We start from the raw sequence: 16215 nt of genomic DNA, 5'->3' as shown, positions 1-16215 counted from the left end.
AGGTACCAGACTTGGTGACTTAGACCTGTGGAGGCTCTATTCTGAATATTTAGGTATGTGTGTCCTGGAGGGCTGCACGTTACTCTTCTAAGTACAAGCACAGAGAGAGGTAAGAATTCCTCAGTCACACTTGCTCCAGCTAATTACAAATATAAAAGGTACACTTTGCAGCCATATAAAATCTATTTCAGAATCTCTTATTATCAGGAATGCAAATGCATAAATCAATGAATCTTGCTAAGACATCATTCATTTACCCTTTGATCATTTCTGATTATCAGGAGTTTAATGAGTTCCACACAAGTGACATTAAAAATGCTCTGTAATACCTTTGGCTTCTTGATTCTCTGTTGATTTCCATTCACATATTTTGGTGGGACCTAGAGGCTGCCAAGCTCAGGGCTGTAAGGAGAGCGCCTGTCATGAGGTACTGAGCAGTCCCTTCACTCAGCTTGCTCATTTATCCATTCACTCCAGAAATATTTACTCAGTGCTTACTATCTTCTGTACTAGGTGTGAGGGATACAAAAATGAATAAGACACAAACCTTGGCTTTAAGATTATGACAATGTCTTTTATGATAGTTTGGAAAGTTTATGTTTAAATATTTACATTTTATGGTGCACATCAGCTATAATTGAAACATTTATATTGAATAAAAACATAATTAAAATAAATTCAGAGTGATAGTTTCTAACTAACTTTACAGAAGTTTAAAATGTAATGGGTGAGTTTTACGGAGTCAGGTAAAGCACATTTATCTGTCAGTGAATCTTGATGCAGCTCATGGTCCAGAAGGGATGATGGCCAAGTGAGCTGGTGCTTCTGGACTGTGAGGAAGGCCCTGGGGCAGGAATGGCCACAGGGTCACAGACACAGGGGGGAAAGGAGAAGGAGAGTTTGGGGAGTTCTGCATCTCTTTTTCCCTCCCAAGTCCTGAAATTCAAAAGGCTTGGAGGGGAGAGCTTTCAGCAGCCTTGGGCATATTCAAATAGACATGTGAGTTTATTAAGTAATGTGAATTAGGTCAAGGGTCAAAGAGTTCCATGAACTGGGTTGAAGGGAGTGGTGCTCAAGGGAAGTCTGGGGCCCTTTCTCTCCCTTGGTGTTTTGTTCAGCTGTGTTCCACATACCTGTGGCATCGGAAACACACTTTGTCCTCTTTCACATTTAAGAGCACACAGGTTACAGAAAGCGGACATCTTGGCAAATTGTCCTGGATTAGGAGGTAGGGACCAGGTAGATTCTAATTTATTTTTTATTTTTTATTTATTTATTTTTTTTTGAGAGGACATCTCTCATATTTATTGATCAGATGGTTGTTAACAACAATAAAATTCTGTATAGGGGACTCAATGCACAATCATTAATCAACCCCAAGCCTAATTCTCAACAGTCTCCAATCTTCTAAAGCATAACAAACAAGTTCTTACATGGTGAACAAGTTCTTACATGGTGAACAAGTTCTTACATGGTGAACAGTGCAAGGGCAGTCATACCACAGATACTTCGGTTTTGATCACGCATCATGAACTATAAACAATCAGGTCAAATATGATTATTCATTTGATTTTTAGACTTGATTTATATGTGAATCCTACATTTCTCCCTTATTATTATTATTATTTTTAAATAAAATGCTTAAGTGGTAGGTAGATGCATCTAATTTATTTTTAACAGCTAAGATAAAGTGTATTTAATTACATTTGCCTTAAATTTTTTCTAACTGCAACTGTATTGGTCAAATGATTAGCAATTTGACATACATTTATTTAAGAAGTATATAATATATGCCAGGTAGTGAACTAGACACAAGGTGTAATTGTGAATGAGTCAAAATATTATTTCTCGAACACTTAGGTAAGAAAAACAGTATTCCAAAAGCATATACGGTGACTTTCAAACATTACTGTGCCTATAATCACCTGGGACCTTTGTTAAAAGGCAGATTCTGGTTCAGGCCTGGGGTGGGACCTGCGAGTCCCCATTTCCAACAGGCACCCAGGAAATGCCGATGCTGCTAGTCTGAGGACCTGATATTGACTCACAAGGCTCTAAAAATTTTTAAAATCAGCCCAGGCCAAGCCAGCTGTGTGGAATGCCTGCTTGTGCACCCTGGATGCCATCTCCCTCACTTTTCCACTCTGCCCTCCTCCTCCTTGACGCCCACGCACCTGTGGAACTAACTGCTTCCTGAAGGGCTTGTGGGATGCCATTGACATATACTGAGAGGGCAATACAAGAAAACAGGCCCAGAAAGCTCACTTTGTTTCTACTCTAATAATCCTGCTAAAGGGCATTGCTCATGACCTCGCTTGCTGCCTCCTTTATCAGCAACCCGGGAAGAAATTCCTCTTCACTCTTCTTCTCAAGAAGAGTTTCACTTCTCCTAAGCAACTGAATTGGTATGTTTTTAGCTCATACACATTGTGAATTGCATAACATTTTGGCTTTACCTTTTGCATAATAACTGATAGAAAGCTTAAGATCAAATTTGTCATCCTTCTTTAACATCATTAAATATACATTTGTGCTTTCATTTAATTCCTGGTTCTAATTTTGGGCCTGTCTTATTTCACTCTAAATGTATGTGCTTTTGATATTTTATGCCACATTCTTCAGGGAGGAATACATATAGATATATATTAATAAAATTAATAATTTCTATAGCTTTAAGTAACTTGCTGCCCGTGTCCTGTTGGCTACGTGACTTGTCTCCAGGGAGCAGTATGCCCCATTGCCTTGTGTAGAAGAATTCCCTCTCTGTTCCAAGCAAGCTCCCAACAGTTTAATGCAACATGAAATTCTCACATAATACCAACTCACTTAACTAGATCAAAACTCTGTTTTTAAGGCAAGGATAAGTTATATATCTTATAGGATAGATCATCCAGCGGAATGCATGATCCTCAGCACTCAGTAGATTTCAATGATGTTCCTTAGGAGAACGGATTGTTATTCTGAATTTTCGAAATAGGGTAAGATTGCAAAAAGTTAACAGTTCATTATAAATACACACTTCATTAACTAAAACCTAGTTTGGTGAATGGGTAGATCTCAAGATATCTTGATGTTCTTATATCTACATTTTGATTGATTCTGATCTATGTGGTTGTTTGAAGTGACACAAATTGACAACTTGAAAAAATAAAACCTTCAAATTTGTCTTCTGGATAGCATTCATTTTTCTTTTTTGCGTAACTCCTTTTTAGAGTCTACAATTTCCTGATTTTGTACAGGATCATTAAGATAACATGTGTTTGGTGTTTGTTTACCATGAGTCATGTACCATTATCTTCCTGTCTATTTCTTTTTTTTTTTAAGTAGAAAATGTTCAGACAGTTGGAACTTTTAAGTCCTATTTTTTTCTTTTAGTCCAAGGAAACTCACAATTTGAGGCAGCCTTTAGAACTGCCAGAAATGATTCCAAGGTAAGGAAAAAGCTTGGAACTCACACTACTTGGCCAGATGTGGGAAATCTTGTGTGAAATTTTGAGAGATTAAACATCTACATGAGGAATTGCCAAATTCATGGTAAAAACATCTTATGGGGTCACCTAGCTTGCAAGTGCCATACCTGTTTTTGGACTGCCTTATCTCTTAATCAGGTCCCTGAGGTGGTGTTTAAACTCTAGGTGTTTTGATAGCCAGAGTCTAACTAGCAGCCTACTGGAGTCCTTTCTTGAAGTGGCCAACTCTGGCAGAGATTTCAACAGGGAAAAAGAAGTCAAAAAGCCCCTAGGATATTACAGAAATTAGAAAGGTGTTGATGCCTCAGGCCCTCACCCCAAAGAGCTGAATATCTAAGAAACTGAGACATTTTTTGCTCAGATAGGCACAAAATCTTAGACACCATTGGTTGCATTTAGAAAAGGGGAATTTTGACAAGTATGTTGTCAATAATATGCATCTCAACCAAAAGGCTGGCTCACCTATCACTGACTGGGAAAAACAGGAAGAGAATGATAACACATACACTTACATGCTGGGGTCTTTTTATCCTGTGGGTTCCAGAGTACTGCACTAATATGCTTCCACTGATCTTCACAGTATTAAAGCTAATGTCCACTGTAGTCAGCTTTAGCCATCTTGCATCATTTGTCCTTAATGGAATTTCATTTTTAAGATGTCAGAGCTACAGACATTCCAGGAGATGCCTGAATCCCTAAGGAAGGATGGAAACTCACATTAGGGAGCCTCATCCAGTGTCAGCTCCACACCACACAGAGTCACTATCAGGGCCCAGGGCAGGAGGCTCCAGGGAACTGCTTAGTCACGGGTTCCTCCTCTTAATCAAGAGGTCCCGGCACCAGGCACTTTCCTGTAGGTTATGGAGGGAGCGCTTTGATCTTACTAGGAGGAAGGCGAGTTGCCACCTTCCTGGCAGGCTCCTGGCAGGGCATTCCACCTGCTCAGCCACTGGGCCTCACACTGCATGAACCCCTTTGGTTCCTCCCCTGGGACTTCTCATTGCCACTGAGTGGGGAGATTCTGTGAGGGCCCTTGGGGCCCATGTCCTCGCAGCAGCTCCCTTGGCTGCCCCGTCAGGCTGCAGAGGGCAGACAGGCAAGTGGAATGTGGTGACTCTAGCCTACACTCTTAGGTCTCCTGTGTCAGTGGCCAGAGAGGGCAGGTCATGTGTCCTGGAAGTGCAGGGAGTAGCTGCTTGTGGACAAACTCTGACCAATGGCAGTGAGAAGCACATGATTTCTTCTCCCTCCCTCCACCCAGACAGACAGTACCAAGAATTGCAGACTGTTCAAAAGCAGAATCCTGAGCATAAGCATCAGCTGTGCATGGTACAAAGCGAAGGCCTCCTGGTAATGCATTCTGCAGGTTTGTCTCCTTCCTTCCCAGTCTCTCGGCCCTTTAACCCTCACTCATGCTGTCTGGGGATTGTATCCTGCATAAAAATCTTAGCACATAAGTTTTTGCCTCAAGCTTTGCTTCTTAGGGAAACTAGGCTAAATCATTTGTATATATTAACTCAAAAAAGTCCTCAAACAATCCTGAGAAATAAGGATTTATTTATTTATTTATTCAGATGACAAAAATGAGAATATTGGTGGTAAATAATTTAGCCAAGCTATTAAAAAGCTGAAGCAGAACTCACTCAGGTCCATCACTACAGAAAACTGTGACAAGCACCTACAGAACCAGACCTTATATTTGCTTTCTTTGAGTTCAGATTCTTCCAGCCAGAAAATGGAACCATATGAAGTATAGTCTTAAAAGTTGCCTTTTGCATTTATTTTTTTCCCTACATCATTATTGCCATTGTTTTTATGTCTCTCATGTAGATTATGCTGGACCATGTAATCAAGTAAATGATACACTTTTTCTCTGTGATCATTCACTATTTGCATAACAAGGGGGAAAGACATTGTACCGAATTACCTGTAATTCAGAATATAGAAGCCTGTACAAAACCCAGTGCACATACTGGTCTGCAAGTTGAAAAATGTAAGAAAAATGCAAGACAAGGACTACACTCTTAGGTCTCCTGTGTCAGTGGGCAGAGAGGGCCGGTCATGTGTCCTGGAAGTGCAGGGAGTAGCTGCTTGTGGACAAACTCTGACCAATGGCAGTGAGAAGCACAAAGGAGGAGAAGCTCAAAGAAGGACTTTGAGTTGCATGTGACAGAATTTAAGCAAAAAGGGTAATTTATTGGAAGGGTTGCTTGTGGAATTGAAGGAAAAGCTACAGAAACCTGAATATTGATGCCATAGGAAGAACTCCAATTTCCTTTGCATGGGTCTGACACCCATTCCTTGACCGTTCTCCATGGCCCAGAGAATTGACCCCGTCTGGGCTTTGTGTCCACTTCTGTGGATTGAGGTGGAATGGCACGGCAGGTATAGTTCTAGAATAAGTGGGGATGAAGGGGGGTTGGACATATGCAAACAAACATCCACAAATAATCCTACAACTCAGAGAAACAAAATAGAACACATGAACTAATTAAAGCCTGACTCAGTGCTAACGAGACCAAATGTTTACATATTTCTAGAAAAAAAAAGACAACAGTGTGAAGGAGAACTTCATAGAGCAAGTGGAATTGCATTTATTAATTCAAATATGAATTGAGTGCTTACTCTATGCTAGGTGTTATTCTTACCTTAATGAGTGGTGTGGCTTTAGGTGAGTTGCTCAGTCTCTTGTGAATTTCAGTTCACTTCAACTGCAAAGTGGACAGATGAATATTCTCTAAGGCGAATTCAGAATAATATTGTCTCTGACAGAAGTAAGAGAGTTGAGCAGGGGAATCAGTTTGGAAGGCAGACAGTGAATTCGTGTTAGATGTGTTGATATATTTGATCGAGAAATGATTATTCTGGGAGCTTAGAAATATTTTTTAAATGAATTTCTGGGATAATTTTCTAAATGTATTTGTGACAGCATTTATTATAACAGAATACTGTTTTACAGCTAATAAGGATCTAGTCTTCTTGAGTAGGGGACTGTTTTCAAAGTTTATATTTACAAATTCTTAGACTTTTGGTTTTATTTTATGCATTAAGTATCTATTGTTGCATAGGAAATTAACACCTTGAACACCTCCAGTAGTCCCCACCTCTTAGTATTCAGACCCTTGTCTAATCTCCTCCCCTTGAGGTGGGCTGGCCTCCTGGCTTGTTCCTAATGAGTAGAGTGCAGAAAAAGAGATGGGATGTTAATTCCATGATTAGACTATGTAAGAATGTAGTTTTCACTCTTCTAATAAACTTAGAAATATTTCTAAGCTCCAGGAATAATGATTAGCACCTTGAAGCAACACCTATTTGTTTCTCTGCAGTTTCTCACAGACTTGCATAGGTGGGTCTTCTACTTGAGGGTCCCTCAGATGGCTGTACTCAAAGTGTTGACTGGGACTGGGGTCCCATCAGAGGATTTACCACCTCCAGGTTGTCAGTAGGACTCCGTTTCTTGCAGACTGTTGACTGTCCTCAGTTCCTAGCCACACGGGCCTCTCCAACATGGCCGCTTGCCTTATCAAAGCCCAAAAGGGAGCAAGTTTAGAGAGAGAAAAGTTTCGGTCTTAGGTAGTCTAATTACAGAGGTGACATTCCATCCCCTTTTCTGTACTCTGTTCATTAGGGGCAAGCCAGTAGACTAGTCCACCCTCAAGGAGAGGGGATTGAACAAAGTTGTGAATATTAAGAGGGGGGACATTGTTGCGGGCCATCTTAGAGGCTGCTTCCCCCCTTCCCTGACTTGAAAACTCTGTCCTTTGGACTCCTTCTCTCCTGCCTGCTGCAGGTTCAGGGCTATATTTGAGGCTGTGCCCAGGGTGCCCTCACTCATCATTCATTTCTTTTTAGTTACCTTGGTTTTATAGGTGAGTGTGTCTCATTGTCAAGATTGATAGATTTGATCATATATACATATTTTATCTCCATAAAGGACAATAAAACACATAGGTTACTGCTTGGAGCAAACCAGAATAAGGGATTCAAAGTCAAGGATCTGTCCAAGAAGAGTAAAGGGAAACAAAAGTAGGGGCCATGGTACTTCTTACTAGACTCAGGACACACATTTCAAATTATGTAATAGCATAAATGCTGAATTGTAACTCAACAGAGAGTGAATTCAAAAAACTCAGCTGGGCTGTTTTAAATGCAAACATTTAAAAAACCCAAATCCTTTTTTTTAAAAACACAACCCTAAAAAAACACAAACCTATGTTTGGATAATCCTTACCACTCGGCAAAATATTTTTTACATACATCACCTCATATTATCTATGCTAATATCTTGTGAGTTTTATGTGTGTTATTCTTATGCCCATTTTATAGATAAAGTAACCAGGTAACCCAGCCAAAGACATACATGTAGCAAATAGTCAAGACCGATCTTAAGACAGAGGCAGTTCCTACAATGTCATACTTCTCTACTAAACAAAAACACAAGCACACCCTTTTTTTTTTCCTTTCTTGGTGTCCTAGCAGATCTTTTAAGGAACAGGGAGCGAGGGAGAAGGCCCTGAGAGCAATGAGGCTGTGAGCAGGTCCCCGCCTTCCTGATCTCATCAACACCCGTGACCCCCCCAGCTAGGAAGCTGGGCTCCCCTACTGGCCACAGCCGCAGGGGCCTCCACACTCTAAAGCGCCTTTACTGAAAGTTTCTAAGACTGTGGTGCCTAGGACTAGCCAGGGCCTGCAGAACCATTCAGCAGCAGACACCCAAGCTCGGGACTGAACACTCATGTGCTTCGCCCTTCCCTTTAGGCATTCTCTGATCCTCTGTCTTATTCTAGGGGTTGACCAGACACCCCAAGGAGCTTTGGGACCACATCTGTGGCATCATTTGGGGGCCCATAGTTGATAGGGCATTTAATTATGGAATCACGCACTCTTGGTTCAGAAGAATAGAACTGATACCCTGATTTTAGATGACTCACTGGTCAGACACAGGAAAAGTTTGGGACTCCAGGCTAGCGAGGGTCCATTGCTGTGCCCTGGCTCTTGCCCATCCAGGTTCCAGCTGTGGCACAGCCTCTGCTCTGTAGCACCTGAAGGCCTTGAAAGTGGGGCCATTCTCCTCTCTCTGTTCACGGGCCCTTGCCCTACCCTCCCTGCTGGGGGGCATGTCTAGGAGGCAGAAGGGCAGTCAACGTGAAAGCACGTTGAAGAGAGCACTACAAATGGGCTGAGTATGGCCTTAAAGAGTTGGACGAAACATGACTGGAGGATGTGTTGTTCTAGGTGGATGCTGTAAAATTCCTAATGGTAAATGTAACATGACCAATAAACACACCGTCGTTCACAGTCCTGCACACTCTGAGTACGACTTGCACTGGTGGGTGCCATCAGCAGAGCACAGGAACTGTGGCATCACCGAGACATCGTGGGAATGCAACATCATGAGCAAGGGTACAGCCAGCATCAAATAAATGCAATTAGGAACAGACAAGAGTTGTTTGTTCTGTTGTTTCTTGGTTCAGAAAAGCCATGGCAATCTGTGAGAAACAGCAGCATTGCTATCTTTTCTTGTGGTAAGAGATGTGAAATTAGCCAGAAACAAGGCATTTGACCAAAAAAGCAGGAAGAGATATTTCCTGAATCTGAAGAGGAAGCGCTGTTGCCTGGACAGAACTAAGACTGCCCAGGTGCACCGACTAGACAATAAACAGTCAAGTCCCTCTTCTCTAGCCATTGTCATACATCTTTATGATAAACCACTATACCTCATATGGCACCATGAATTTTGTAGTATGTTTTTCATTACATTGTTTATGGAGAGGGGACACTTGCCAAAAAGGTATGCCCAGCTGCCTGTGTACCTAGGGTCGACCCTGATCTCTGCACAGATTTCAATTATCTGGCTCTTTCCAAGAAGTGTTTATGGCCGCCTTTGGGGAAGAGGGGGAAGGCAGCACCTGGGGGAGCACAGGAGAGCTTCTGGGAGTGTCGATTTCTTGCTCTGGAAGTGGTTACATGAGTATATTCACTTTGTGATGGTTTGCATTGTATATTTATTATTTGTGCTATTTTTTTGTATGCATGGTGCCCTTAAGTAAAAAGTTCACGACACAAAAAGGAAAAATCGTCTACAGGCACAATCAGATTCTGAAGTAAAATTATTGTACAGCATAGAGTCCAGTGGTCTGGAAGACAGTCCACACCCCAGCACTGCCTAGGGATTAATGTGTGGATTTCAGGGCAAGATAAGCTCTTCCTTTTAGTTTTCCTATAACAAGTCAACCTCACAATCAAACTCAATTCTAACTGTCTCACAGCATTTCCTTACCCTGCTTCACAAAACAGAAATTCTTGTAGAAGTTGTGTCCAGACATGCACAATGGAGACTGACACACAGCACTTGGAGAGCTTCCCAGAGGTGGTTTAAGAGTGATTATATAACATGTTAAGTCTGTGTTTCTTTTACAGGCATAACTGAAACTTGGCCAAAATAATTGCCAGTCCTTTCCCACTGACCCAAATAAAAACATGGTAAATAAATCAGTTCTGAAACACACTCTTAAAAACACAAACACACACAACCTGGTGCTCAGGCAACATCACAGCCCTTTGAGTGGGATGCCACATATTCCCTGGCTGGCTTGATATTGAATTGCATCTTTTTAAGTCATACCACTTGTGGTGAGAGTTGAGGGGAGAGAAAGAAGTGGCAGTAGTTAAATAAAAGAAACCAAAACAACAATAACAACAAAAAACAGCTTCTCTTTTGCCCACTAGTTTTGGTCGGAAAAGAAAACAAGGAATTTTAATAAGTCGACATGTTTTAGGGAAGCCATGGAAATAGGTACATGTGCACATGCCCAAAGGCCTAATGAGATGTGAGCAGTAGACCTGAGAGGGACTTAATACTTTCCTTCCCTCCCTTCTGATTGCCTTTCCTCCTGGTCTGTACGGAGCTCGGGTTTCACAGAGACACTCAGTGTTTGCTGTCCGCAGATGTGTGGTTCTCTGAGGTGATGCTTCTCAGCATGGGAGGTGGTATGTCTGTGTGGGAGTGGAGGTGTGTGGGCGAGGCAGGAGCTGGAGAAGTGGCAGTGGGGTGCTGGAGCCAGCTCCAGGGTGGTTAGAAGCTCTCCCCAAGTCCCATGACCTTGCTTGGGAGCTTGAAATCAGCCACAGTCAGAGTACTTAGACCACTGAAAGGGCAGCACTACATGTCGTGCTTTTGTGGCTGGAAGTGAAGACAGCTGGTCATTAAATATTAACTAGTGCACCACTGAGCAGGAGTCTAGGTGAAATCTAAGGTGACTATATGGACAGTGAGGGCAGTTTATTAACTCATTTAACCACCTCCCCCTAAGAAAAGCTAATCCTTTGGGTCCAGCATGGATAGACAATCCCATGCATTCTGTTCAAGTTCCATCACACCTGGAATGTTGCATTTGAAGGACAATATACAAAAATTACACCGTGCCCAGGAAATACAATGGCATGTGAAGAATACTTGAAGGAACTGAGTGCATCTCATCTAGGAAAAGAATGGATCCCCTGGGGATAACTCCATCTCCAGCCCCTCTGTACTCTCCAGAGGTAAGGGGTGGAGCTGAAAGTTCTAAGTTCTAAAAGCATGGTAGTTTCCTCTGGAAAGTAGCCCCACCATGAAGCTATCTAGAGGCCCACCAAGAGTCATCTCATGAGCTTTCACACATTCATTCATTTATTCAACAAATATTCGTGGAAAGATTCTTATGGATAAAGTGGGGGTTCAATGATGGACAAAATGACACAGTGTCTGTCTTCCTGAGTTTATATTCAGGTGGAGGAGAATGATAAAAACAAGTAAACTGATTATTATTACTATTATTATGAGTTTTAAAATCCTGGAAAGGAAATAAACAAAAAATTAGAAAAGGCCATTGGACATAGAAAATGCCACTTAGAGCTTAGGTGTTTTGCTCTAAGGAACACTTAGGTATTGTAGCCAGAGAGGGTCCCTCTGAGAATGTGATACTAAGCTGAGACCTAAGAAAAGAGAAGGGGTTGGCATCTCTGCTCATGCCTCTACTAAAGGTAGACCACCCTAGACAGCCAGGCTGGACCATAGAGCAGTCAGGACACATGGGCTAAGGTGGCCCAAATGTGGAAATAATCTCTGAAAGCGAGGGTAGTGCTGGATAGCAGCCGTCTGTAGAAGACAAGCATTAGAGATCATCTGGAAATGCCAAATCAAGATAATCAAGAAAAGCAGCAAGCACACCCCAGACAACTAGAGCGCAGGGGCTGGAAGCCAGGCATGGAATCTAATTTGGAGACTTTCTTTCTCTTCTCTTGAACGAAGGAGTCTTTAGAGCATTGTAAACGAGGGTCTATCACAGGACGACTGCTCCGTTGCTTCTCCTGGGAGAGGCCTGCGTGGACCTGCCAACAGGATTTATTCTCCCATGTGGCAGGTCTACCCCTCCAGTGAACATCTCTATCCCACGAAATTCCCTTGCTTGGATTTCTTGCTCACAACCTTATGATGATAATTTCTGGCTTCTATGCAGGTTTCCCATAGGAAGAGAGTGTATTGATCAGTCAGTGTGACCATGGGGCGATCTGTAGCATATCCTTACTAAACAGCGATCATCAGCATTCTGCTTTATATATCAATCTTGTGTGAAGTTTCTTTTCTTTTCTGAGTTGCATTCATTTCATGCCTGTTTCTGGAGGGCACTAGCATCATGAAACAACGAGCACAAATCATCTGGGAAATTCCGGGTAAAACAAAGTTACACTGCATTTATTTTTGCTGTGGTTGGTTGTGTTGGTTGGTTGGTTTATTTTTTAATGAAATGTTTTAGGGCAGTTTTGAGTTCACAGCAAAATTGAAAGGAAGACACAGAGATTTCCCCTATACACCCTGCCCCAATTCATGCATGACTTTGCCCATTATCAACGTCCCTCACCAGAGTGGTACATACATTACAATTGAAGAACCTACCTTAACTCATCATAATCACCCAAAAGCCTAAGTTCACCTTAGGGTTCACTTTTGCTATTGTAAGTTCTATGAGTTCGGACAAATGGGTAATAACATGTATTCAACATTAGCGTACCATGCAGAATACTTCCACTGGCCTAAAACTCCTGTGTCCCATCTGTTTATCCCCCAGCCCCAAACCCTGGCAACCACAGATCTTTTTACTCTCTCCATACTTTTGCCTTTTCCAGAATATCATATAGGAATCATACAATATGTAGCCTTTTTAGACTGGCTTATTTCACTTAGCAATATGCATATAAATTTCCTCTGTCATTCTATAGCTTGATAGTTGCTTTCTTGTTGGCATCAAATAGTATTCCATTATCTGGATGTGCCACAGTTTATTCACTTACTGAAGGACATCTTGGTTGTTTCCGAGTTTTGGCAGTTACGAATAAGGCTGTTATAAATAATCTGTGTGCAGATTTTTGTGTGGACATAGGTTTTCAACATCTTTGGTTAAATACCAAGAAGTGAGATTACTGGATCATAGTGTGAGAATGTGTTTCATTTTTTAAGAAACTGTGTGACTTAAAAACTGAAGGAACAAAACAGCACCAGAATCACAGAACTCAACAATGGACTAACAGGTACCAAAGGGAAAGGGACTGGGGAGGATGGGTGGGTAGGGAGGGATAAGGGGGGGAGAAGTAGGGGGGTATTAAGATTAACATACATGGGGGGGTAGGAGAAAAGGGAGGGCTGTACAACACAGAGAAGGCAAGTAGTGATTCTACAACATTTTGCTATGCTGATGGACAGTGACTGTAAAGGGGTTTATAGGGGAGACCTGGTATAGGGGAGAGCCTAGTAAACATAATATTCGTCATGTAAGTGTAGATTAGTGATACCAAAAACAAAGCAAAAAAAAAAAAAAAAGGGCAGTTCCTGTGTGGTAACCTCCAATGAGTTCTACACAAGGGTATAAAGGGCATATAAAAGTGTAGGCAAAGGGTCTGTTTGGGTTTATACAGAGGATCAAAGCCTAATTGGGCTACCCCGAAAATGAACTAAGATACGATATGAAAAAGAACTTCCAACATCTGCACTCTCTGGAAGACTCATGCCAGAAGATGATCATCAAAAAACCCCAACAAAGATCCACGCACTGCTACAGCAGTAGATGCACTCATCCCACCAGTTCCTGGACTTGCCATGGGAATGAGGAAGGAGATATCTAAGCTGGCCTGTGCATACAGTAAAACAACAAATTTGACTGGATCTATACTGTTGGAACTCAACCAAGAATTTGGAGAAGTGCAAATTGTAGCACTCCAAACTCTTACAACTACAGACTATTTACTGTTAAAAGAACATATGGCATGTGAACAGTCCCCAGGAATGGGTTGTTTTAATTTGTCTGATTTCTCTCAGACTGTTCAAGTTCAGTTGGACAATATCCACCATATCATAGATAAGTTTTCACAAATGCCTAAGGTGCCTTAATGGTTTTCTTGGTTTCACTGGAGATGGCTGGTAATTACAGATATGCTTTGGTTATGTAACTATACTCCTATTATGTTAATGTGTGTGCGCAATTTAAGTAGTAGCTTAAAACCTATATACGCTGAAGTTACTCTACAAGAAGATATGTCAAAGAAATAATCAATCTTCCCATGTTTTCTTCCGCCTGCTACTTCTATAGCTTTTCTTCTTCCTTCCTAATTACAACCCTTAAATAGAATTCGTGCCTCATATCAAATTTACCGAGTATCATAACTCCTCCAAGTGGTAAAGATACCTCAAGACAAATGCTGGGCATAGAAGCTACAGGGCATAAATATGCAAAGAAGTAAAAAGCTAACCTTTTCAAACAATAAGGCTTCTCTCTCACTTACCAACTCTACATTTCCCTGTATGGCCCCGGAAGATGACTGGTTAGCCAGAGACGGGTAAGATTCCTCAAGGGAGGAACAACCTAAGACAGGCACAGTCGCAGGGGGGCCATCAGGTGAGAAATTGGGGATCAACAGAGGTGAGGCTTAGAACCTCACCCCCCCTGTTCTGAGAGAAATCTTCTGCATACGTGGATGTTTTATTGCCCTTGTCTAGCTTGGATTAACACATAGTCTACAGGCACACACCTGATCATCTACATGTGCTCTCTTACAACACTAAACTATGTTTTCTACCTTTATCTTGTATCTACCTACCACTTCAGCATTTTATTAAAAATAATAATAATAAAGAGAAAAATGTGGTATCCACATATAAATCAAGTATAAAAACCAAATGAGTATTCATATTTGAACTGACTGTTTAGAGTTCATAATGCATGAGCAAAACCGAAAGTTTCTGTGATGACTGCCCTTGTACTGTTCACCATGTAACTTATTCATTATGTAAGAATTTGTTCTACATGTAAGAACTTGTTTGTTATGCCTGAGAAGATTGGAGACTGACGAAAATTAGGCTTGGGGTGGATTAATGATTGTGCATTGAGCATTGACTCCCCTATACAGAATTTTATTGTCGTTAACAACCATTTGATCAATAAATATGAGAGATGCCCTCACAAAAATAAATAAATAAATAAATAAATAAATAAAAAAGGACAGACTTCCAATGGTAAAATAAATAAGTAACCGGGATGTAATGTATAGCATAAGGAATATAGTACCACTGTGTTGTACACTTGAAACTAATGTAATGTAATACTGTGCATCAACTACCCTTCAATAAAAAATAATTATTTAAATAAAAAAAAACAAAAAACAAAAAACAAAAAACAAACAAACAAAAAAAAAGAAACTGTGTGACTTTTACAAAGTGACTGTAGCATTTTACATTTCCATCAATCATGAATAACAGTTTCTGTTGCTCCACATCCTCACCAGTATTAGGTGTGTGTGAAGCGAGGTTCCTTAATGGGAGTCAATTGCTTTGAGCCTGATCATCTCTGAGTGTATTAACCAAATCAGGTTTCTTTACCAGATCAGGGTATTGCTTCATTAAGGAGCCATTCTTGGGTTTGCTTATTCTATATTTCTAGGTTGTCTCTTTCTAGTCTCACCACCTAGATTTGGTCCATTGCAGCAATTATCATTTATGTGTTCTGACAGGATGGTCTCTGCATAATGGGGCTTGAAGAATAATAATCCAACTTGATTTCTAGATAGCATCTATATTAGGACAACAGTGTAAAAGTTAAACATAGTACAGATCACACACAGCTCCCTGGAGCTTAATTAAACAGTTCAGCTAAATTGCTATGACCTCCTTGGGCCCAGAAGATGGCCAGAAGCTCTAGGAGAGCAGTTTTCAGACCTGTTTCTGGAGGGCACTAGTATCATGAAACAAATGAGCACGAATCATCTGGGAAATTCCAGGTTAAACAAAGTGATACTGCATTTATTTTCCCTGTGGTTGGTTGGTTGGTTTTTAAAGCACAGAACTTCTCCCAGACTTATTTTAACTTTGACTAACAATGTTAATTGACTGTCCAAAAGTGAGTTATGTTATGAAGCTTTTTCCAAAATGACCAGAAACCCCTTTTATTGAGAAGCATTTCTCAGAACTAATGTCCCAAGGTAGACATTCTGGAAAACATGACCCTTTAATACTTTTTCAAAGTCTGTCATGATGTCTCATCCAAGGATCTCATCCAAGTAAAGCTAGGCCTCAGGGAAGCCTGCAGTGGAAGCAGCAAAGTTAAAGAGAGGGGAGGGAAGAAGAGGTGTGTGTGTGGGGGGTGGGAAGAAAGGCAATTGCTCCCAGTACCACTGGGCTCCCTGCAGGGGCCAAACAGCCCAGAGACACAGCATGTGT

The 16215-nt window shown here is 41.2% G+C and overlaps 1 long non-coding RNA gene across 3 annotated transcripts in view; it reads right to left on the bottom strand.

Moving 5' to 3' along the window:
- LOC130683842 (uncharacterized) overlaps positions 1-16215 on the bottom strand; it is a 38392-nt gene that overhangs the window by 16364 nt on the left and 5813 nt on the right. The window contains exons 1-2 of one of the 3 annotated variants that reach the window (XR_008997852.1): positions 6119-9154; positions 3983-4165 (exon numbers count right to left, since the gene is read on the bottom strand). The exons of the other annotated variants lie outside the window; for them this stretch is intronic. This is a non-coding gene — a long non-coding RNA (uncharacterized LOC130683842). Of the gene's footprint in view, positions 1-3982; positions 4166-6118; positions 9155-16215 lie in introns of those variants that run through there. 3 annotated transcript variants of the gene reach the window in all.

The sequence above is a fragment of the Manis pentadactyla genome, chromosome 5, assembly GCF_030020395.1.
Source record: "Manis pentadactyla isolate mManPen7 chromosome 5, mManPen7.hap1, whole genome shotgun sequence".
NCBI lineage: Eukaryota > Metazoa > Chordata > Mammalia > Pholidota > Manidae > Manis > Manis pentadactyla.
Note: the sequence above shows the minus strand (reverse complement) of the source record. Positions and strands in the feature narration are given on the sequence as shown.